General features: G+C 35.6%; 1 long non-coding RNA gene across 1 annotated transcript in view; it reads left to right on the top strand.

Annotated features, from left to right (window-relative positions):
* The window catches only part of LOC101703938 (uncharacterized), a 77,866-nt gene that overhangs the window by 15,973 nt on the left and 35,943 nt on the right, over positions 1 to 25,950 (top strand). Inside the window, exon 3 of the long non-coding RNA XR_205284.3 lies at positions 21,715 to 21,831. This is a non-coding gene — a long non-coding RNA (uncharacterized LOC101703938). The remainder of the gene's footprint in view (positions 1 to 21,714; positions 21,832 to 25,950) is intronic.

Below are 25,950 nucleotides of genomic sequence, written 5' to 3' on the forward strand. Positions count from 1 at the left end.
TTGCCTTGATGGTTTGTGTTGAGTAGTCTGCTGTGATTCTGATGGGCTTTCCTTTGTATGTGATTTGTTTCTTTTCTCTGACTGCTTGGAGAACTTTGTTCTTCTGTTGTGTTTCTGGAACCTTAAGAGTTATATGCCTATGTGTAGATTTCTTTTGATCAAGGCTATTTGGAGTCCTATATGCCTCACTTATCTGTATGTCAAGCTTTTTTCCCCTGCTTGGGAAGTTTTCTGCCATTATTTCTGTGAAGAGATTTTTTATGTCATCTCCACTCTCTCCTGTTTCTTCCTTGAGCCCAATCAGTCTTATGTTATTCTTCTTTGCATCATCTAGCAGCTGCTGGTTTGATTTCTCATGTTCCCTTATAATTTTGAAGCAATTTTTCTTTTCCTGGTCACTAATTGCAATCTTCTCTTCTATATCTGAAATTCTGTCCTCACATTGGCTCCTTCTGCTATGTAGACTTTCAGTGGAGTTTTTCCTGTCCTGGAAATCTATTTGCATCTGTTTTATGGATTCCATTTTTTTTCTTATGTTGGGATTCCATCATGTTCCTGAGTTCCTCTCTAGATTTATTAATCATGTCTTGCATTAGGGGCACAATTTCTCCTGTTATCTGAGAAATTATTTCTGATTTCATTTTTTCCAGATCCCCTTTTTTTGCCAGTTCAGTGGGTCCAGGTTGTTGAGTATCAGAGTGTTCCATCTCATTTCCCTTTGGGGTTGCTGTAGGTGATCTGGAAGTCTGGTTTTGAGACTTATTTATGTGTTTTCTCATTTCAACTGGCATGGGGGGCTGTTAGAACCTGCATAGATTACCTTCTCTGAACTGGGAGAGGTGGGACAGGGACCAGGAGCAGCATTAGGAATTGTGACCCAAAAGCCCTTTCCTGTGGTCTGGGAGCAGCGGGAGGGATGGTGGCTCGGAAGCCCCTTCCTCTGGACCAGGAGCAGTGGGATGGCGGCTTAGAAGCCCCTACCTCTGGGCTGGGAGCAGCGGGACTCAGTACCTTGGTCTGGTGGTCTGGTGTCCTCTGTATCTTTGTAGTGTGGAACCAGGTGGCTGCCTGTCTGCAGTGGGGTGATTCGGCATATTCCGTGTGACTCAGGACCTCAGCACGGCGTGCACAGACCTGCCTGTCTGCAGTGGGCTGATTGGGTGTGTTCTGTGCACCTCAGGACCCAGGTAGGGTGTGCACAGACCTGCCTGTCTGCAGTAGGCTGATTCGGCGTGCTCTGTGTGACTCAGGACCTCGGTAGGGCCTTTCATTGTTTATATATGCCACATCTCTTCATCTCTTTTATCCATCCATCCATTGACAGATACATAGGTATATTCCATATCTTGGTTACTGTAACTAATACCACAATAAACATGGAACTACATGTGTCTTCTGAACATTCTGATTTCATTGCCTTTGGATGTATACTCTGAAATGAACTCACTGGGCTACATGGTAGTTCTGTTTTTAGCTTTATAAGGAACTTCTGTACTGGCTTCAATAATGGCCATATTAATTTACATTCTCATTAAGGTGCAAGGATTCCTTTTTGTTTCACATCCTTGGTAACACTTCGTATTTTGTCTTTTTGGTAATAGCCATCCTAATATGTATAAGGTAATGGCTCATTGGGGTTTTAATTTCATTTCTCTGACGAGCAGCAATGATGAGACTTTTTTCATATACCTGTTTGGTCATTTGTGTGTCTCTTTTGAGAAATGTCTTTAGATCTTTTGCTTATTTCTTTACAGGGTATTATTTTCTTGTTAATACATTTTTTCAGAATCAATTATCAGATATACGGTTTGCAAATATTTTTTCCCATGCTACACGTAGTCTCTTAATTCTGTCCAATGTTTCCTTTGCTGTGCTTTTTAGGTTTTATGTTTTTAGATTGATCCAATTCTATATTTTGCCTAGTTTTGCTTTTTTTTTTTGGTACTGGGGATTGAACTCAGGACTGTGTATTTGCAAGGCAGACTTGGTGACATTGAGCTAAATCCTGGCCCTCATTTTGCTTTTTATTCTTATGCTTTTGGGGGTGAAAATTTTCAAAAAACATAGAAACATTAAGTAAAGGAAATGTATGTATATATATATATGTATATATATTTATATACATATATATATGTAATGAAGGCTACAAAGTTTCTTAAAGTGAAATTAACTTTTCATTGTTAATTATTGTTAACATTGTATATTTCTAACATTTAAATTTATAATTCAGACAATTTTTCTATGCTTCCAATTCACACTGTTTTACATCAGCATTTTTACTTGACTGTAAAAATGAAGTTTACACCTCTCCATATACATAATAGTTTAAGATTTCCTTGATGCCTTTTAATGGTCACTTTGGATTTCTTTAGCCCTTTCATAATTTATGTAACCAATCTCATCCTGGTAGGAATTGAAGTATCACCAATTTTTAAAATAATACAGAAAGTTAGGGTATGGTACATTTCTATACATATCTTTGCTCATTTGATGATCAGTTTTAAGCCTGCATTCTCAGACACGCAAGTTAAGGTCAGTGATGGCACATTAACATTTTGTTTTATGTTGTCAGGCTTCTGGAACTTCTCCTAAACTGTTTGTTGCCAAAAATATATTTAGTACTTTTAAAAAGTGTTTGTTAATTTGATTGGCCCTCGGAGTGGTAACTATTACCTTCCTCTCCAGGACTTCATTGACCGATGAAGTATCTTGTGCTGCTGCTGCTCGATGAATCTGGGTGTTACACCAGCCCAGACTTCACAGTTCATTTTCATTTTAAAGAAAATTTCCCTAATATGGAAAAACATATTTGGGTCTCACTGCTTAGGTTTAAGTACTGGTCACTTATGGAGAGTCTCCATCTGTCTGTCTGTCTCTTTCTCTCTCTCTCTCTCTCTCTGGGTTGAACTCAGTGCCTTTAATTTAGCTACATCCTCAGCCTCTTTTATCTGCAGCAGGGTTTCGAAGGCCTTGAACTTGCAATCCTGGTGCTTCAGAGTTCCGGAGTGCTAGAAGGACAGTGTGCACTACCATGCCCAGCTAGACTCTCTTCTCAGATGACATCTCCACACCAAGACTGCTTTCATATCGTCTTTTAGAGAATATGAAGTTTCCTAGTAAAATCAATTTCCTTTTCCACATTTGCCTGAGGCTCCTTTCCAAAAAGTCTAGACTGTTGAATGGCCTTTTATTTTCTATAGGCAAATTGTTCTAGTTTAGCGAGAACTGAGTAAAAAATAGATTCAGTGGACAAGGCTGAAGATGCCACATTTTGGTGGTAACACTGCGAATCAACCAAAGATAGGCTTTGAGAACATGCATGTGACCAGAGCCTGTGGCTTAACTTCCAGCCTCTGAAGATTAACTCACATGTGGGCTTTTATTCCTTTCTGGCTGGGATCCCTTAGAGGCAGGTGATGTCCCAACAGACAGCCCAACCATTCAAGGCCGGTATATCTCATGGTTCCTGCTTCCACTGGAGCTGAGACTCAGAAGCCACTGGTTCCACTTTTATATTAAAGGTTTAATCATGAGAAACTTTTGGGATCAATTCTTTCTCGCTCCTTCACAAGAATGTGAGTTATTTAAGGTCATAGAATCTCTGTAAGTGATGTTAGTATTCCTCACACTCTCATCCTGCCGCAGGTTTTATTTAGGATTCAAGAGATACTGAATGAATTAACTTTTAAGTGTGAGTCATGCTTCCAAGGAGGAAAGCAGACATATCAAAGGTATAACAAATGCTTATGCTTTCTCCTATTTTCTTGCCACCAAATCTGTTCAGGCTGCCTCTGTTGTTGCACACATCTTGTTCCAAGTAACATAGAAGGGATAAATGAGAAGCTTGACAGTTATTTTCCATGACATATATTTGCTTCACATCCAAGGAATTTGGCACTATTTAGGATGCACATGTCTCTGATACCAGTCCTATGCAGTTCTATGCAGAGCACTATTTGGTAGCATGCTCTTTGGAATAGTCTGAGGATGTCATGAAAAAATGCCCATGTACCCATGAAAAGATGAATGGCTAAAGAAAATGTGACACACACAGTGGAGTACTACACAGCCATAAAGAAGGATAATTTTGAGTCATTTGTAGGAAAATAGATGCATCTTGAGACCATAATGCTAAATGAAACAAATCAGGCAGAGAAGGAAAGATATGGCATGTTTTAATTCACACAAGAAACTCAAAATATAAATAATTTAAAGAGCAAAATAAAAGACATAGTAGAAAACATGGAGATAGACTTTGTAGAGTTGGAAAGAGAATTTGGAAAAGGGAAGAGATGGAGAGGGGAAATAAAAATGTTCCAGATGAGCTATGTCTGTATATCAGTTGTCTGAGAGGAATGTAATTGTTATGCATCACTAAGATATACTGACAATAAGAAATACTGTTCATACCAAGAAACTCTTAAATTGTCTGAGTTTTGGATCATTTTCAAAGCAAGATGTTTAAATTGAGTTTTATTTTTAAGGTTATTACCTTTGAAGTAGGATCACAAAATCATTTGTGGAAATATATTCACTTTGGCATTCAAGACTATGTGCAGATACAAAAAATGAGAGTTGAGTTTATTTTACTCTTTATGTGTCTAATAGTACAGGATACAATGGAATGCTTATATTTGTAATAGTATCCTTGTTTTCAGTCAAATAATTATGGACTAATTTTCTTCTAATCTTTTTCTTCTTGAACTTCTGGAATTCTTTGCAAAGACTGAGGGTAATAGTTTGTTGAATTTGGTATACAGGAAGCCTATTTTTTAAGAAAGATAACAATAAAACAAATAAAGCAAACATTTTTTGGATAAGTGTACCATTTTTTATAACTTGGTTTTTATTAAATTTCCTTTCATAAATGGAGCGTTAATTTCATAAAGCATATGGAACACTGAGTTTTTAGACAGAGTTAACCAGATGTACTCTTAAAAACATTAATTAGCAGAAATTATTATAAATGTGTGTCTCCTATTTAACATAGGAAAACCAAAGTGTAGAAATAATTCAACAGACTGCCATAAAAATCAGTAGAATTTTTAATGTGATTCCATAATTAAGAAAGAAAGGAAGGAAGGAAGAAAGAAAGAAAGAAAGAAAGAAAGAAAGAAAGAAAGAAAAAGTTCTTCTTAAGTACTTGACTCACATTTGAGGCTTCTGCCTGGATATTTCTAATTTGAAAACACTTAAGTAATTCTAATGCAGTCAGATTGAAAACTACTGGTCCATGTAGCAATATTCCACTATATCCTTGTATTGACCTTTAATATTTCCTTCACGATTTTGTTATACCTTTCTTTGTTGTCCACAGCATTTGTAACATTGCTCTGACATCTTTCAAATATAGTTTATGTTCAAATTATAAATATAAGCTCTATGAAAAAGAATATTCACTATTGACATATATTTTTCTCTCAGAATGGGTTTTCACAAGCTGGAACAAGCAGGACTGAAATGTGCGGGGTTTCCAACGGCTTCACTGGCTTGCAGGTCTTCACAATGGTCTGCTAATAAACAGAGACCAATTTATACCAGAGAATGCTAAATGATGTGATTTCAGTCAGTCACTAACAATTTTTGTTGCTCACCCAGGGGATATCCTCCCAATCCAATGCTCTTCAATGAAAATCAGCCCTGTGCTACCCCATTACCATTTGCTTCTCAACCCCCATTGGCCCCGAGGTATCCAGGAAGACCTTGCCACATTTAGTCTCTGTAATAATGAGTAAGGTAAATGGTAAAACCTCTCTAGGATATGTTTTTAATTTTAGGTTCAACAAGCTGTGATCTGAATAAACACTTCTATGGACCACTAGATGCTATTTAGATGAAATAGCAGGAACAACATTCTTAATTTCTCCTGTAATTTTATTTGTAGCATTTAATTATTATGGAGGAGAACTGCATGAAGGGTCATGGGCTTCTGCATGTGCAGGAAGGAAGCATTTATTAAAGAGTCAATGACTGACCTCCAAGACCTAGTGCTGGTTGTCACAGAGTTACAGATTTTTAGCAGACAAAAATCTTTGGTTTTAAATTTACTAAATTTATCATTGATCACTAAGACAGGTACACAGAGATGGAAAAACACAAGGTCAAAAGTCTTAAGGACTGAGATTGACCCAACATTCAGTTTTCCTCCAGAGTAGGAAAGATAGATGTAGGGAAGATAGTTTTTGAACTAAGCCAAGTCACGAAGGTGAGAAAATTTTATTTTTATTTTTATTTTTTTGATACTGGGGATTGAACTCAGGACCTTGTGCTTGTGAGGCAGGTACGGTGCCAGTAAGCTAAATTCCAGGCCCGAGGTGAGAAAATTTTGAGTGCTGTATTTTGACACTGGCAGCTCACCATACTTCTCTTTCTCAGACCCTTCGTTGACTAAACAGATTAACTTTTCTTCTTAAATCAAGCTTGAATTTATGTATTTGTCTCTGTCTTCTGCTCCTGGATCAAGCCATCACCACTTTCCTGTTGTGCAACTGAAGAGGCCTCATTAGTGCTTGCTATAACAAAACCTCTTATTTTATATAAAGACAGCCTCTTTTTTCAGCATTGGATAGAATATTTCCATGCAAACCTAGACACCATCATGCACAAACAGAAAGAGACAAAGTAAGTTAACAAGGTCATGTCACACAATGACTTTTTGGTAGGAGTCACACTTTAGTAGCAGGAGAAAATCTTTCACAGCAATTAAACATCAGTGGGATGATTGGTCAGTAAGTGGGCAGTAATATGAATTCTTTCCCTCTGTTGCTTAGTTCATAATCTCCATGTTCCTCATGGAAACCTGGTCCTTTTAAAATCTCCTCATCTTTTTATATAGCACTCATGACACACACACAGGGGCTGGGTTGGTGGTCACCTTTACCACTGTAGCGCCTCACATGTCCTAGCAAGTCAACCCATTTAGTGAGGCACTTTGTATTGTTGACTGAATCTGAATTAGTGGTCATATATTTTGATGGATGTCTTTTATTTCCTTGATGGTAAAAGAATTACTATACAATTTGATAATTTGGGACTAGATTGACATTAACACGGGGATATCTGTCCAGTGTTAAAATGATGGTGTGTTTTACAGAAAACAAAATTGGCTAACTTGATGTCATTAAAATTAGAAGGAATAAGATAAAGCCCAAAATCAGGAAATAAAAGGAGATATATTAGCTTTTGCATGGTCTCCGAATATAGTCTTGTTAACAATTCTAATTTCGTCAATGCCAACGTCATAGTTTTATATTTTAATAGAAATGAATGAAGGAATAAATAAATAAATAAATATGCTCTTTTTCTGTATTAATTTTCATAACAAATATTTTCTTCACATTCACTTATACACTTGTCTGAAACATACAATTTAGTATTCAATAGAATATAAATGCATCATTTAAGTTTTTACTTCTATTTTTATCTCAGTTTTTTTTCTGCAATTTTTATATCTCCCTATTCTTCCTGATTTTTGCATTAAAGTAGATCAGAATATGTCATTGCAATGTTCTTTTCATTCCAGGAATTAGGTAAAGTGTCTCAGAATTGTCAGTAAATGGAAAAACCTAGACAATAGTCTATTTGACTTTCATGTCCTGCAAACAGATAAAATGGAAGAAAATGTCACATTTAAGAAATTTATAAAAGAGCTTACCATGAGAATTCTTTGTGCTGGTAACTGAATTTTAAAAATTACATTATTTTCATGAGATTCAGGCTTTTAATGGAAAGAAAACTTCCTGTGGCATTTAAATTATTTTAGGTAGGATATTTGATTATTATTTTATGATTCATAAGACCTTTAAAAAAGTAAATATAGTTAACTTTAGGAAGAGAAAGCAGGAGAAAGAGAAATGTAATCTGTAAGTAAGAGATTACTTACTACTTACTACTTCATCCTCTGTACATTAATATATAAAATCACAGTTTCACTCATGTGCCTTGCTAAATTTCCAAAGCATGGCCTGTCAAATGAATGAGAAGCCATGTAGCTATGTAACTGATCTGAAAGTTAGTAGTTGAAATATACACACTGGGATAAACATGTTTTGTGTTTATTTATTATCATGTTTTGTGGCCAATAAAGATTTTCAGTCCTGAGTATTTACTTCATTTGAAATACCAGTAACTTTTTTCCATTTTTCCCCAATTCCTTCCTTCATTTAGCCAATCTTTATAGTGTACTTGCCATGCGACTGAGTAGAGATGCATTAAGGGGAAAAAAGCAGACAGGGTCTGAAGCAGTCTGGGGCTCTGACACTCAGATATACTAAGGAAGAAGGGAAGATGTGCAGGTCTTTGTGAGAGATAACGGGATCCGGACTAGGGTGTGGCTCCAGGACACTTTCTTGAGTATGTGAAGCTTTGGGTTAGGCCTGAAGGTTGAAGTAGAGCCAAGGAGGGAGTATGTGCAGTGCGGGGATGGCCGCTCAGAGCAACAGCACATTAACACCCAGGTAGGAGAGAGCACGTCAGACACAAGGCACAAAAGAAGCGGAGGTAGGGTTGAAATGTCAAGATGTGATGGAAAGCCCTGTGGGTGGAGGTAGAAAGGCAACCCTCAAGATCAAGGATTATAAACCATTTCAAAAATTCTGCCCCCCAAATCCATCTTGTTTATTTCCAGTCATTATTAACTGTGTACATGGATACAGAATTTTAATTCAGGCACAAAGGACAGAAAAGAAAAGGAAATTTGGGAAAATAGGACATTAAATAAAACATGAAATGTTACACAGAGGAAATGAAACCTGTTTCATCAGTTACATTTCCAATCACATATCCATGATTATTTTGCATCTAACAGTTTGGTGATTGGAAGAGGAGATAGTCTCTCCATTTCAAAAATTCGTCTATCTATAAGAAGCAGAAATCCTCCTTAATAGTGGCTTAATATACATGGACACACATTTTTTACCTAACAACAAGTTTAAAAACAAGTGAAGAAGTCTAGAAATCACAAAGGACACAGGTGTTCTTATCTTCCTTCTCTGTCACATTTCATGTCATTGCTCCTTGTTTTGGCTTGTGTCTGGATGACCCCCCAAGCTTCAGGCGGTCTTAGCTGGAGCTATTTCAGAGGTGGCTGAAAGATGCTGGGATTAAGGCTGTGTGTTTATTAAATCAGTCCACTGATTGGTTTGGCACCCATCCTAAGGCTGAAAGCCTGGATAGAATTATAAAAGAGGCAGAAAGAAGATGCTAAGATCCCTTGGACTTGCTGCCTGGATGTTTTTGCTGTTTTCTGCCTGCCCTGCCACATCATGAACTGTTTCTCCTCTGCAATGCCACCTGCCTTGGAGCCACCCAACTATGGACTGAAACCTCTACAAACTGCGAGCTAAATAAACCTTTCCTCCATTAACTTTGGGTGTCAGGTGTGTTGTCTCGGCAATGAGAAAAATAATTAAGACACTCCTCAAGGTATGAGATGTCTGATACATATCCAGAAATTAAAAAAACCCCCACAAATAATAACTCTGTTCAAGGCAGAAAGAAAAGAAAGCCCAAACACCTTCCCAGCAAATCCAAAGCAGTCCTCCACCTACATCTCATTGACCAAAACAAAATCATGTTGTCATTACCCTTTCCTGGAAGGGAGTCTGTGGGAATGAGAATTTGGCTTTTCTCAGATCCTTAGAAGGAAACAGAAAAGAAGAAAGGAGAAAGTATGCTGCTTGATTACTTGACCAACAGTGTGCATGCTTGGAAAGACGGATTTATGAGAACATATACATCGGAAACCAAAGGAAACATACATTATCTTGGACACAATTATTCATTAAGTTTCCATTTCTTCACCTGGGGCTTCATGAATATTCTACGGTGAGACCTAGGCTTCCTGTTTTCATTATTATGATACAAGAGAAAAACTTTACGTTGGCTCAAAAGATCATATGTTGAATTGCATAAGTGACAGCATTAGATCCGGTCTTCACATTTGTGTGGTACTTAAATCCCATGTCACCAGTAATGAATCTTTGGAGGCCATCAGCTAATGAAACAGGAATAGAAAGTAGAAGCCAAGTGATGCCCTAAAGCACTGTGTGAACAAGGGCTCCAAACATGTTGGGGGAGAAAATAGTAGGTGCAGAGAGGTAGCAGATGGCTCACAGCAGCACTGGCTTGCTAACTGCTTTCAAAACTGTGATGTGGCCATCAGTATGGTACTCAAATTTCAAGCAGATTCCATTTCAGTATGTCAAGATGATTCATCACATTACATTCATGACATTAATTTTAATTTATTAGCTTTATAATTGGGTTTACATTTAATTTGGGAATGAGTTTTTATAGCTTATTATGTCCTCTGAGCACAAGACATTACTCCCTATTTTTATTTACATATATGAGAACATAGAAGAGGAGAGTAAAAGTAAAACCAAGTCAACCCTGGATATACGGATCAGTATTTTTGTCTTGAAATTTCTTCTGCTCAAATTTTAGCAACTTTGCATTAGAAAGCCCTTTAAATTAATTACAAAAAGCATTAAATTGCCTTTGCCTGCCTCCATGTCAAGGATAATTTAGATATGTACCATTTTGTGAAATTCTACCATTTGCTAGCCCATATTTTATATAAGAAATCTATTTAGTCTTCCTGTGTGTTTTTAAATTGGTAGTTCAGCTATCTGATCTTTGACAAAGGGGCCAAAAACATACCCTGGAGGAAAGATAGCATCTTTAACAAATGTTACTGGGGAAACTGGATATCCACATGCAGAAAATTGAATCTAGATCCATATGTCTTACCACATTCTAAACTAAAATCAAAATGGGTCAAAGATCTCAATGTTAAAACAGAAGCACTTCATGTGCTAGAAGAAAAAAATATGTAAAACTCTTGAAGACATAAGTGTAGGCAAGGGCTTTCTGAGCAGAACCACAAATGGATAAGAAATAACATCAAGAATCAACAAATGGTATTATATCAAATTAAAAAGCATCAGCAAAATGAACCACCAGAGTGAAGAAACAACCTATAGAATGGGAAAAAAATTTGCCAGCCATTCCTTGGAAAGGAGACTAATATGTAGAGTACATAAAAAACTAAAAACAAACAAAATAAAAAACTCAATCAAAAAACGGGCAAACAAAATAAGTAGACACTTCTCCAATGAAGAAGAACAAATGGCTAATAAGTACATAAAAAATGCGCAAAATCTATGTCCATTAGAGAAATGGAAATTAAGAGAACACCAAGATACCATCTTACTCTAGAAAGAATGGCTATCATCAAGAAATCAAATAATATAAATGCTGGCAAAACTATGGAGAAAAACCCTTCTACATTGTTGGTTGGGATGTAAACTAGTATAACCACTATGGAGATCAGAAGGGAGATTCCTCAAAAACTGAAAGTAGAAATTCCACTCGACCCACCTACTCTCTTTCCAGGCATCTTCCTGACAGTGTTAAAGACCATATGACAGTGATCCGTGCATACTCATATTTATAGCAGTACCATTTATAATAGCTAAATCTTGGAAGTGTCTATATGTTCATCAACAGCTGAATGGATAAAGACACTGTAGTATTTACCCATAATGAATTACTACTGTGCCATAAGGAAGCATAAACTTGCATCACTGTATTAAAATGGATGGAATAATGTTAAGTGAAATAAATCAAATACAAAGCTTAAATTTCACATGGAGTCTCTTATGTGTGAGATACCCAAAGTATAAATAAAGAGCAAAATAAAAGATAATAGGAAATATGGAGATAGATCCTTTGCAAAGTAGATATTTGCAAGTGATGGAGGGAGGGGAGTGGGAGAAGAAGAGGAAAAAGAATGTAATCATTATGGACTGCAAACAAGTTCTAATAAAACACAATAGTATAAAAATATTGGGCCCAGGGGTTTCTTACTCCTATACAAAAAACAGGCAGATCAAAAGTCATCGAAATGTCTCAGAGCAGTGTGTACTGGAGTCCTTCACCATTCTACACGGTAATCTGCTTACATGGAATTTTAAGGATAGTAATATTTTGATTTTCTTAGGAAAATCAGCAGTGCTTAGGCAGAGAAAACTTATTTTAAAAAATGATAAAGAAGCTTTAGTAGAAATCTAAGGAATAAGTGCAGACAGAATCTGTGCTTTTTGCTTGCAGTAGGCAATGGCCCATTTTCATAAAATGCCACAGTCAAGAAAAGTCTTAGAGGTCACGAACATCATGTTGTCTCCTGGAAACAGGCTTGGGAGACTAAATGCCCTGCTAAGGTTATTTTGTAAGCTAGTGGAAATATGGAGATTAGAATCTGGATGCCTGAAAAAAGTATTGATCTTTTTCCTTGAATTGTATATATACATTTTGGAAAATGAAATTGGCTTCGTGGGGATCGAAGCAGGGAGTACAAACATGTGTCAAACTGGTGGTTTATTTTTCTCTAGTTCATGCTCTTACTGTTGCATAACTGAATAGCCCAGCACTATATTCCTAGGTCATGGTAAAAGCTATCAGGACATCAATCTGAATTGTACATTTAGGAAAACTGATCCTGTAGCATCCACCCATGTCCTTGTAATCAAGAAGACAGTATTAACAAAGATAACACTTTTCAAAACTTTGAAAGACTCTTAATTTTAAAGACACTTAACAAAATCTTTAAGAGTGGTACCACAATAAAATATTTCACCAGGCATTATTCAACTTAAAGAAGGCAGTCGGTGCACACAGGATGTTGAGCAATGTTCAATCTTTTAAAAAATGGATGACAACATCAATTACAAATAACTCTGTAAAATAATGAGAGCGCTGAGTAGCCGGCATGTTTTACATTAAATTCAGATCTGCACAAGGATAAAAAAAAACTAGGTTATAATTAAAGAATCTAAAGATTTTTTGGAGGAAAATCAATGCTTATTTTGAGAAATCCTTCTTGAAATTCATCTTTGGATTTAGCTGGTGTATTTTGACAATGGCTGTGGAGGTGGCCTGTGTTGAGATTGTAAGGTATATTCATGCTCAGCAATCACTGCAAAGTGCCAAATAATGAACTACATTGCTTATGACCTAAAAAAAGTACTACTCAGAAAATTTCCAGTGTTGTATATTAGGCAATTCAGCTCTAAAATGTAAGATTTGCTAAAAGGTTTCTTAACTTTGAGGCTTGCAGTAGCTGAGCGGCTTCCCTCTTTCAGGCTCGATATGTCTATGTACCTGTGGGCCATATTTTCTTCTATCAGATACTGTTGCTAGGGCAACCACGTCTTTTGTACAGGCTTATGGTAGCTGCTTCTTTTTTGGAAGCGGACTCTGGGATGTTTGCCAGAATTTTAGTTCTTGAATTTAGGACTCTACTGTAGTTTATTTAACCCTTTCACTGGGCTGAGAAAATATAGGGTGCAAAAGCTTTTAAATTTTTTCTTCTCAAAGGGAAGCAGAAGCCATCACTAGAAACAATGCTTTGCCATGACATGCTGTGGTGATAAGGAATTAAAGAAGATTTTTTAATAATTAAAGGGGAGAAAAACATTGATTTTTTAAAGAAAAACATTATTGATTTTTATCAGAATAATTCAGAAGGGTTATGACTTAAGTCCAGTTCTCGGATTCTAATCCAATACAGGGGAACAATCAATTCCCACTAATAAAAAGCAATGGGTTTTTAATATATTCTTTACTGCATTCCATGGAAACACAGCATGTACCAATATTACAAAAGGAAAGCATAAAAGCCTCCTAACTCAGTGTCCTAATTACTGGAGCTCTAATTATTAGAAACCTTTTACATTTTGATGAAGCTTGAGTGTAACTTCAGCTCTTTGTTCTCCTGCCTTTTGAGGTCACGTGGAAGAAACCTAGACTTTTGTCCATAACAAACGCCTGATACCCCCAAACGCCGTGGCTGCGGACTTGGAGGGTGGGCTTGACTGACTGCCTCCATGTTGGACTGCACTTTGGGGTCGGACACCTTTTCTCTGGACTGCGTCAAATGACAGCACACGGCTGCAGTACCAGCAACCATTCCTGTACGTGGGAGATTTGCTGAACAGCTGGCGTTCACTTCAACGCCTTTTCTAGCTCTGGCCACAGTATTTGGAGAACTGTGCTGCTGTCCGAGGTTTTTCCTGTAGAACCTTCCTTTCTCCTTTCCCCAGGTGCTAGAGCTGCCTCACACCTTCCTGCCTGCTCCTGCTGTCTCCTCCATCGCCCTTGTGTATGTATCACAGATATTGTTTCAAATAAATCTTTAATACATCCAATTCCACCGTGGCATCTGCTTCTTGGGAACTCGAACTGACACACTAGGTATGTTGTTTGAGGCTCAATATTCTCAATTTATCAGTCTTTCTAATTCATATGTAGTATTTTGCCAGTGTTTGTCTTCCAGATGCATTCCAACATCTCAAGGTTCATCACGGCAGAGGCACAGGGGACACAAACATTTTCCAAGATTGTCTGAATAATGCCGAGTTGGACCCATTCTCAGTGTTTGCATTCTGAGCACGTTTCCTAATGCCTCTTAGGATGACATTAACATTTTGGGCAGGGATATCACTGTTGATTCATCCTGAGCACGTAGAAAACCAAATACAGAGTTTGGATTCAAATAAAAGTGGGATACCTCAACTTTCCTACTCAAGCCCTTTGGAATTTGAATCCACTAAGACTTTTTCAAATGAACTCTTTGTAATAAAATTCCTCCTCTCCTGTTCTATGAAAGGAATTAAAATCTACACTTAAGTATTCACATCTGTTTCAAGTTTATTTTATTTGATAAATTTGGGCCACTCAACCTCCCATTATATTAGCTATTTCTTGTACCTCCTGCCACACTGGAATTCTGTAAATGTGACAGCAATATTTATATTAGAATTACTGATCAAAAAGAATTGTCACAACTGAGAAATTGCAAGTAGATTCTCTTCAAGTTGAATCAATCATTACCACTGAAAAGTGTTATTAACTTGATCATGTATCTGCAAAATTTTATTGCCATATATATCATATTTCTCCATCTTTTCTGTAAGGGATTTTCAAATATATTACATAAATATGAATGAAAAACACCCGAAAGCATTTGTTTTTCTAGTACTGGGGATCGAACTCAGGTCCTTGCGCTTGCAAGGCAGGCAAAATCCCTGGCCCTGCTGAAAGCATTTTTCAGCATATTTAAAAACACCATTTACATATTAGTGTCATCAATAAAATGACTATAACAAGATATCTTATGATGCATTTTTAATCTGTGTCAGTGTTCAATATGTATTAATCTTTTCTCAATTTAGAGCATAAAATCCATATTTGATGTTATGACATAAAGGTAAAAGGAATGGGATGCTTTGTTAATATGTCTAGTGTTAAGAGTACGTTGATACCACTAGACATGTAAATTTGTTAATATTTCTTATTCTATACAAAAAATTTAATTGCAAGTTTCTGTGATCTGTTGTTCAAAATGAGGATATAAAAGGTACTTTATTACAGAAACATTACAGACAAAAATAATGACAAGTAATAAAAAAATTTTTAAGTGCAAAGAAAGTATCAATGAGCATGACTAAAGTGCTCTTAGGAAAAATTTGTAAAACCTTTTTGTGTCTGTCATTCATCATTGTTAACATAGTTTTGTGAATAGTAATACAAGATTATGTAATGAGCAATAATATTCTGTTTTGCATTAATAATCACACAGTATGTTGCTTTTGGATTTAGTGTTCTGCCCTAACCCCACCATTAATAATGCAAAGCATTTATTCACATAAATGCAATTTTCCAAGCCAAATATTACAAAAGAGAATTAAATTGACATTAACTTAATGCTAAACCAGTCAGTGGACTAATTTAGTTATCACACACCCTTAATCCATATATGCACACTCTAATCCAGCGTCACACACTTGTGACTAAGTCACTTCCTAAAATCTCTCCTGGTGAATGCATGAGGCTTTGAGGGAGCTTCTCGATACAAGCTGGATCAGTAGCCATGGCATATCCATTCCGTGTTCTGACTTCTTTCAGTCAGCATGATGTTGGCATTCGTACAGGTTTTGTGTGAACTGATATTTTGTTATCTTTTACTTCTGGAAATTATTCCTTTGAATGAACAGCATATTTAAAAACACCATTGCTGAGGATTTAGCTCAGTGGTGCTGCCACCTGCCTCGCAAGTGCAAAGTCCCGAGTTCAATCCCAGTACCAAAAACAAACAAACAAAATAAAAACACCATTTACATTAGTAATAATCAGTTAAGTTATTTTTTGTCAGTATAAAAATAGTGTATGATTTTATAATATATGTTTTCATTCTCTTTAATAAATACCTATTAGTAGAAATGCTGTCGTTTAGTATATGTTTGTCTATGAAATATGACCAATTATTTTCTAAAGTGATTGGAAGAATTTCATTCCAAATGATAATATATGTGTATTCTAATAACACTACATCCTCTTCAATACTTGGTACAGCCAGTCTTTTCATTTAGCTATTCTACTAGATTTATAGAAGTATTTCATCAAGGTTAATTTTTATTTCCCAGATTACTAATAAAATAAAGTGTCTTTTCAGATACCTACTGGTTACTTTATATATATATCCTTTTATTTGATGTCTCTGTCCATACTGCCTCTTTCAGTCCGTTTATTTAGTAAATTGTTGAAGTTCTTTAATATTCTGGATCTATCTATCATCTCTCATTTCTCTATCTACCTATGAATTTTCTTTTCTTTGGCTTTTCTTATTCTTAACGGATTCTTGAACATCAGAAGGTTTTAATGTTTACTGGCTGTAATTTGTCATTTGTTTTATTCATGCTTTTTGTCTTAAAAACCCTCATCTTCTCAGTACTGCAAGAATTTTGTCTTGTGTTTTGTTTTAGAAATTCTTAAATTTTAGCTTTTATGTTTAGGTCTATGGTTTATTTGGCACTGAACTTTGGGTATGTTGTATGACATCAGGGTTGAAATTGTCTTTTTCCCATATCATATTCCACCAAAATTTGTGGAAGACAGTATTCTTTCCTTACTAAGTTACTTGGCAAAAATCAGTTGGCTATATTTGTATGAGTCTATTTCTGTGTTCTATTCTTCTCCATTAATCTATAAGTCTAGTTTTATATGAATTCTACACTCTCTGGTTACCTACAGCTACAGAGGTATAATCTTAGTGGAAATTTCTAATTTTGTTCTTCTTCAACACTGCTTTGACACTTTTAGTCTTCTTTGCTTTCTCATATAGATTTTAGGGTTGTCTTGTATATTTTCACAAAATATTGTAGGACTCGGAATTATAGATTCATTATTCTCAACTGAGGATAACTGACATGGTAGCGATTTTGAGCTTTAAATCCTTAATTATGGTGTGCCTCTTTATTTAGATTTTTAACATTTCTCCATTTTATATATTTTTCAGCTCTCCAAGTTTGATTTGTTCTAATTTATATCTTGGATTCCTCATCATTATGTACATTTTTCTTTGAAATTTTTCACCCTTATAAAAGCTCTTTAAAACATACTTACCAGTTTCATTTTCTCTGTCATTTTGTGGTCAGTTTCCTTTTATTGGTTTTTCTCATGTTTACATCACAGTTTTCTACTTCTTGTCACATATAGTACTTTTTGTTGGAATCTGGGTTCCACCAATATTATGTTGTTGAGAATCAGAATTTTATGTTTTTCTCTGAAAGATTGATTTATTTTTGGCAGACAATTAAGTTACTCTAACTCCAGACTGATCCTCTTGAAACTCATTTATAAATTTTACTGGAGTGGACCTAAATTAGCCTTTGCCATCAGCAAGCTTCAATATAGAACTTGTGTATCTTTGTTATTATACTGTGACCTCCCTATAACCTCTACACAATGCTCATGGTATTCAACAAATATCTTGTTATACCAATGTGAAACCCAAACATCTCCAGCCTGGTGTGAGTTTTGGAAATTATCCAGTATTGTAATACTTTGCCTCATAATTTCAGTCTCATATATGCATATCGTAGTATTTGTGGAAATGCTTACTTATAGTCCTGGGGCTTCTTTATTGTATGGCAACTTTTTCTTTGCTTGGTGTTGAATCTGTCCAGGTATCAGCATCTTTAAACTCCATCTCTGTCTTCCTAAGCTTCAACTTGTTCCCTGCATCATGGTCTGGAAAAGGTGTGAGGTACAAATCTGAGACGATCAATATCTCACCTTATTACTCTTAGCTGAGACATCACAGTCTTGTACTGCCCATGTCCAGTATCTACACTCAACTCTTTCATAATTCTGTATATTTTTCTACTCTTTAATGGTAAAATGTTATTCTTCCATATCCAGAGACTGGCATCTGTTTTTGAAGCAGAGTTTGCTTTTATCCTCTTCTTGAATTTGCAGGGCCAAAAATAATTTTTCTCTTCTTGAAAAACTAAATTTTGTCATGTCCTGTTTTTATATTAAGCTGGAATTTAGCTTCCTATTACGTTCTCACAGATTATGGATATATCTTAATTCTGTATAATTTAGTTACATTGTCTAGATCAACTTTTTTTTTCAATGACATGTGTTTAAAATTTGAAGATAGGAATTTATTTTTTTCCCCAGAAATGGTTTTGTTAGTTTTGTATAATCTTAGGAACTTTTTGGATATTGTCAGATTAGCAATTTTTTTCTAAAACACATTGTCCGAGAATAAAAGCAACATTCCAGAGCTGCTTGGATGAAATCATGCTTATGGATTTCAACTGTATAGAATCGATCTTACATTATGAAATGTCACAAATTTTCTTTTAATGTACATTAACATACCGTATTGTAGCATCATAGATTCTATAGCTCCAACAATATGTCACTTTTAACCTCTGTCTAATTTTGGACAAGGTTTCATAGAATCACAGAATCAAGGCTTTAAAAAAAAGCCTGTGGTATCACTTGATGCAGCCATGTTATTTCTTCTATTTAAAATTCTGTATTGTCTCCTTGTCAATTTCAGCAAGGCTAAAGCCACACAGGTGCAAATACAATCTCCTGTGCTTTTCTCTCTTCATGCCTCATTTCTGGATTTATGATGTTTTTGTTCAAATAATTTGTTGTGCATTTAATAAAGAAATTTTCAGAGACTTTAATAATGATTTTCTCTTTACCTAGACTTTCTTTTCTAACATGGATTTAAAGCTAGACATTACATATTCTTAAGAATCTTCACAAATACTGGTTCAGCAATCAATAATTTAGACTTACATATATATTGGTTACTTTATATATATTAATGGATAGGTTCATGGATAGCATTATGGATAGGTTAGATATTCTCTGTAGCCACAATCTTTTGAATAACTATCATTTCATTTAACATATTTTATCATAATTTTCAAAGTACTTTTTCATCTAAATACTGATCAGTATAATTTGTTTTTTTATCACTAGTATGTAGTAAAACATTTGGAAGATATTATAAGTGAAATAAAGGCTTTTTGAGAAGAAAATGAGTTTTACAAATGAGGTAATTGAACTCCAGAAAAATTAATTGACTTGTCTAATGATAGCAGAACTAATTTTTGATAAATATAACAGAACTGAAATTCTGCATGTTTTTGAAACACCTTGGCTTAAAATTTGAGTATTTAGTTTTTGCATGATAAACAGAGAAATTCATGCATTTACTTGGAGAGGTCTTAAGCTTTTCTATAAATCAATGATAGGCAAATGTTTATGAATTTTGTAGGGAATGCAGTCTCTGGGAGGTAGGAGAGGCAGAATAGTGGAAAGAGGTAGGAATTAAAGAAAGCAAATGTGAGGGTGTATATACTGTATTAGCTATCGCTTAATACCCAACAATGATTGTATAATTTGGCAGGATTACTGCTGGAGAGGCTATATGATGCACTGAATTCATAGTCCTTTTGGGGAGAGAAAGGAAGATAATTTATCTATTAGGTTTGGCTCCAACTAGTATAAGATTTGTTCCAGGGGATGACTTCTCTATGTTTCTAGATTGACTGTGTATGACTGCCAGCAGGGTCCCAGAATGTCTCAAATATCAAGGATTGATTTTAACTTGCATCAATTGTACCATCTCTACCTGAAAAATACTATAGCTCCTACTTGCTTTATGAGATTTGGTGGCCATGGAAGTATTTTAAGAGGAATGTGCTAAAGTTTGATGTAGATATTTAAAAGACTACTTTATTATAAGAAGCTTTGGTAATCATTCTCCTTCATTATTTGCTAAAGCTGTAGACTGTTCTTATGTTCTTAATTTTGACAATTATCATTTACCAATTTCTGCTATTCAAGAAAATAGCATATTAATGTTTTATGGTAGATTTTTGCATGGCCAGGAAAAACAATAACACATTAAAACAATGATTAATGAAGGCTTTTTGGTATTTTATGACTCTCTAGAGATAAGCAGGGTTAAAAATTTGATATATATTATTCTAGATATCTATGTGACGTACGTGCACACATATGCCTTGGAAAATTTTCCTATATGTACTGCTCTGTAACTCGATTATTTAAGTAGCTTGGTTTCTCTCTCCCTATAGGGATCAGGGAAAGGGGACATTACTAGAACCTCTGTACTAAGCCCTACTCTCCTGTGAGCCACAGCAGCCCAAGGCAAATTAATTAATTAGACAGAAAAGATAGAAAAATGAGACTTAGAGAAGAAGCTGAGCTTTCGGCCTGATCAATGCTGCTCTGGTCAGCAAAGAAAAAAGGCCCCAAGTTTGACACAGCTTTATTCATTACATCAAGAGTAACAGATGAAGCAGATGACTCAGAGGGCAGCAGTGGTGAAAATCCTAGAACAATGAGGAACTATGCAGATGAAGATTTTATTCCTCTCCAGGATGTCTTCAGCTGGCATAATCTTGCCCTGGAGCAACACAGTATTATAGGACCATTGAGGTTTTAGCTGTGACAGGAGGCGAAAATGGAGTTATGTCTTGACATGCCACAGCTGGCCTGTAGGCAGGAGAACTGGGTCTCATCATAATTTTAATTGTGAAATGATTTTTCCTCCAAAATTATGTAGAATTGCTCCCAACACCTCCCCCCTCCCCCTCCCTCCCTCTCCCTTTCCTTCCTTCCTTCCTTTCTTCCTTCCTTCCTTCCTTCCTTCCTCCTTTCCTTCCTTCCTCCCTTCCTTCCTTCCTCCCTTCCTTCCTTCCTTCCTTTCTTCTTTTCTCTTCCTTTTGGACAATCTTCCCTTCTTATGATTATAAACACTAATGCAATGATTATTCTATCTATTTATCTGAGTAAATTTGTATGGGATCACTAAAAGTAGAATTGTTGCTTCATAGGGAAGGAATGTTAGGTATTGTAAAATGTATTGTACCAATGGATCACTTTAAATGGTCAAGAATTTCTGGTCCCTTCCATATTCAGCTATTATCTTGATTTTTGTCAATTGATGAATGAAAAATATTAAACTGTTTTTATTTATATTTACTTGGATTTTTAAAATTCTAAAGTTATAAAAATATTTTTTTACATTTAAATATTCACCGTCTTCATTTTTTTTTGAGCATAGCAGGATATCACAAATTTTTAAACAGTTACTCTAATTTGTATATACAGATATTAATTAGCGAGTCAACTTTTTACTCATAGCTTTTATATAAAGTTTCTATTGAACATTGAAGTTATAAAAGTCTTTGCTTCTGGCTCTGGGTTTTCATCTTATCAGCTGATATATACTCATTCTTATATGCAATTATATGATTTCCTTTTTGTAACTTCATAGGACATTTACTTATTCACCTAATTTTTTGTCTATCTTAGGCACTGTGTGAGGACTTGGGTATCCAGCATGTAGCAAGAAAGACAGAGCCATAGAACTTGGTAAAGGAAACAAGTTATACCAAGCAAACAAAGAGAGAAATGTAGTTTCGAATTGTGGTAAGTTTCATAAAAAAATCAGATGAAATGTCACAAGACTGTTGCATGCAGGGGGTTCTTGAAAAAGGTCAGCTGATGAGCAGCCTCATTCCATGTACAACTGCAATTACATTGTTATAAAACTGAATATATTCATAGTTTCCAAGGATGAAGATGGGGACATCTCCATATCCCTGGTATTGAGTTAACCCCATGAGAGGAGGGGATTATAGCATGTGTGTGCATGTGAGGAACATAGGGAAGAGCTGGGGATAGGAGGTACAGTCTTGTCTTACTATGGCAAAGAATTTGTACTGAAGCAAACAGTAACCATGGGAGTACTGTAAGAGGGACATGCCATGGTTTGATGTAGATGTTTAAATGGCTACCTTAAACACTGTGTGTTTGTTTGTTTGTGCCATTGATTAATGATTTACTATTTTTTGTTAACATTACAACAAGAAAGATAAAATATTTCCAAAACCTACAATAGAAAATTTGAATGAGCTCATGTTGAATTTATGGAAAAATTTTGTCAAGTGATACCTTTACAAAATGCAGTGCCTTTTTTTGGGGGTACAAGATCTATCTTACCATTTACTCAATATTTGTGTGTGTGTGTGTGTGTGTGTGTGTGTGTGTGTGCGCATACTTAAATTTATACTTTTTAGCACCGGGTGTGGTGGCACATGCCTACAATCCCAGCACTTGGGAGGGTGAGGTAGGAGGATTGCCCTGTGTTTGATGCCACCATGGACTACATCATGAGTTCAAGGACAGCCTGAACTACTTAGTGAGACCCTGTCTCAAAACAAACAAAAACCCCCAAAGAAACAAATCTATACTCTTTAACAAACATTTTGCCTTAGAATTGTGAATTTCATGTGAACTAGAGCTTGATATTGAACAGAATTTTAAGTATATTTTAATGTGATATATTATTTTTAGTTAAATGCATTATTTTTGTATTTTTTAAAAGAGATATCTGGCAGCTAGTAATCTATTTTATTTAAAATTTTTGACTTAATAGTTTTCATCCTTCCAATTAGATAATTTTCATATGATATTTTTCAATTTCAATAATTCTACAGGTATATCAGTCAGTGCTTACTAGAGAAACAGATTTAATTCAAGATATACAAATATATAAAAATAAGATTGGTTTATAGTGGTTGCCCATCGAGTCAGAGGTGGGAGAGTATAAAAGGGCTGCCTCTACACTGGGGATCCAAAGGACCCAGTAGAAGGCCTGGAGCTCACTGTAGTGTTCCGTGGCAGTACCCATCAGGAAGCTGAAGGGTCAGTGCTGGAGGCTGAGGGGTCGATGCTGGAAGCCAGAAGATGATGTCCAAGATGAAAGTGGAGGCTGGAGCTCCTCTGAACAACAGAAGAGAGCCTTCCTTTTCAGTTCCCTTTTATTCCGCTCCGGAACAGTCCCCCCTAGGGTGGGTGCTCTGCATGCAGAACTGTGCTGAGCCAATTTTGCTGAGTGTTTCTTACACAGGTTGACACAATCAGGTAACTATCACAACAGCTAATCTCTCTCTCTCTCTCTATGTATCTATATATATTATTTTAATATGTCTTATATATATCATTTATATAATATATATTTTATATATCTTATATATTTTTATATATTTTTTATTTTTATATATCTATATATCTATGTATATATTTTTTAACAAATAGCACTGACAAAAGTAGATGGGAAAGAAGTAATGAATCCTTAGTAATGAATCCTTAAATTTTGCTCAGTGACTTAGTTTAGCTTTTATAACTTTAGTTTAGCTTTTATAATTTTCTCCATTAATGTGTAATGGAATGAATTACATAACTACATTTCCTTAATATTGGACTATACTTACATTCCTGAAACAAATGAATACTACTTTACGATATATCATACTTTTAACTGTGTTGTAATTTATGAGCTACTACTTACCTATGGGAAATTAGTAAATCATCTATATGTCTATGTGATATTTATCTTTCATAATTTTTATACCATCATCATTGGGTATTAGAGTTATAGTAGCTTTATGAAAAGCATTCGAAGAGTCTCCTATTTTCTGATGCTCTGGATCAAAAACAAATGAAAAGTCCGAGCCTTTGCTGAGATTTACCTTTGAAGTCTTATGAGTCTCTTGCCCTTTTTACCGGTCTCATTAGTTTTTCTAAATCTTTTATGAAATGAGACTGATCATTTATACTTTCTAAGAAAATATAACGGTATACTTTATTTCTGTACATTTTCTTCCTCCTTTCTTTACTTCCTTTTTTTCTAGTTCCGGGGATCAAACTCAGGACATTGTGCTTACCAGACAGACAGGGCACCACTGAGCTACATCCCAGACCCTCCTTCCTTTTTTGAGGATTAAATGCACAGCCTTTGCACTGAACTACATCCCCTATTTCTTTATTCATTTATTATTTATTTATTTGTTTGTTTGTTTATATTTTATTTTGAGACAGAGTCTCACTGAATCATTAAGTTGCCCAGGCTGGGCTCAAATTTACAATTCTCTTGTCTGAAGATTTTGCTGTTGTGGATTTTTTTCTTTTTTTTTTTTTGGTCCTGGGGATCAAACTCAGGTCCTTGCGCTTGCACAGCAGGAGGCGAAATCACTGAGCTAAATCCCCCGCCCCCATGGATTTTTCTTTTTAAACACTCATTTCTTTATTCTTGGGAATATTTCCAAGAGATTTTCTCTTGTATTGATATTTTAAAAAGCAGCTTGCTTTCATCAGCTATCCTTATTTAAAATATTAATTGCTATTTTAGTTTTATTGTTGCAGTTGTAATTTTTTTGGAGAGAAGTTTGACTAGAGGGCACATGTGTGTGGGTTGTTTCTTGAATTTCATTCCTTAGATGGAATGTTTTAAAGTCTCAAGGTTTATGATTTTCAATTCCTTTGATTCTTTGTTGATGCAATTGTTGTATTATCTTGCCCTTGATTTATGGATGCCATATGTTCTCAGTTTCCCCTGAGAATACTAATATTCTTTTTACTTTCTTGCATTAGTCCTGCTTCATTAAAGAGATGGCACTATCTCTATTAAAGCTTCTTTTAGGAAGGGGATTGTTCCCTGGGTAACATCATTTGACAACAGTGCCAGTTTGGGGACAGAAGTGTGGATCTGACAATGTGACTGGCGCAGACTTCTGCAGCATAGGACTGCACCAACGATCCAAGAAACCTTGGCAAGTTGGCATTGCTACAGGCAGAGTCTTGGCCCTACCAACACTTTAGTTTTTGTTTGTTTTGTTCCATGCTTATATTTTTTTCCTAAGGGATAGCCACACGCTGATCCTTTGAGGAAATACTCCTTTACTTGCTGTAATAAGGAGTTGTCAAAGTTCATTAGTTTGCTCCCCAGTGTCTACTTTGTAAACCAATCAAAATCCAACCCTCTGGTGGAAGAATATTAGCATTATCTGTCTCTAGCCTGAATTTTAGTTTGCAGTGGTAAGAGTGCCGGGAAAAGTACACTGCAGAAATTAAAGTTTCTGGAGATTTCATTGTTGTGCTGAGTCATTTTATGCTGTATGTAAACTGATGCTGAAAGGTTGCTGAGAATTATTATTTTTTCTTCCAGAATTCTCACACCAATATTGAAAGTCCGGTTTGGCAAAACTTTAACCTTTCATAGTGATCAAACTAGATTTCAGCATGGTACAAAGTCAGTTGCTATGTGTGTCTGGGAAAGGGGAAGTTTTTAAAGTTATTCTGCAAACTCCTCCACATCTCCCTCTGGCCTCCTCTTTGTGTTTTACTTTGTTAAAATTTTACTTCAATCTTCAGGGAAACGTTCCTCTGCTTGAGTTTAGCAATGAGGTGTGCACATGTGATCATTTTCAAGAAATTCTTCAGTTTCTCATCCACTGCTTTACATGTCTCAGTAAAATGCTTTATATAACTCCTTATTTTTCTTATCTGAAGTTTTTCTTGATCATTAAAAATATTATTTAGGAAAGGAGAACATACTTAGATCAATTTCATGACATCATGGAATAGGAATGTGAAATTGACTTTATTCAACTGTTGACCTAAATTTTAAAGATATGTCCTTTTCTCCTGTGATTTCTTTCCGAGGTATTCTAAGCTCTTCTATGTTAGCCATGCATTTCCCACACT

This window comes from Heterocephalus glaber, unplaced genomic scaffold, assembly GCF_053883595.1.
Source record: "Heterocephalus glaber isolate CG9 unplaced genomic scaffold, H.glaber_assembly_v1.0 deba00001538, whole genome shotgun sequence".
NCBI lineage: Eukaryota > Metazoa > Chordata > Mammalia > Rodentia > Bathyergidae > Heterocephalus > Heterocephalus glaber.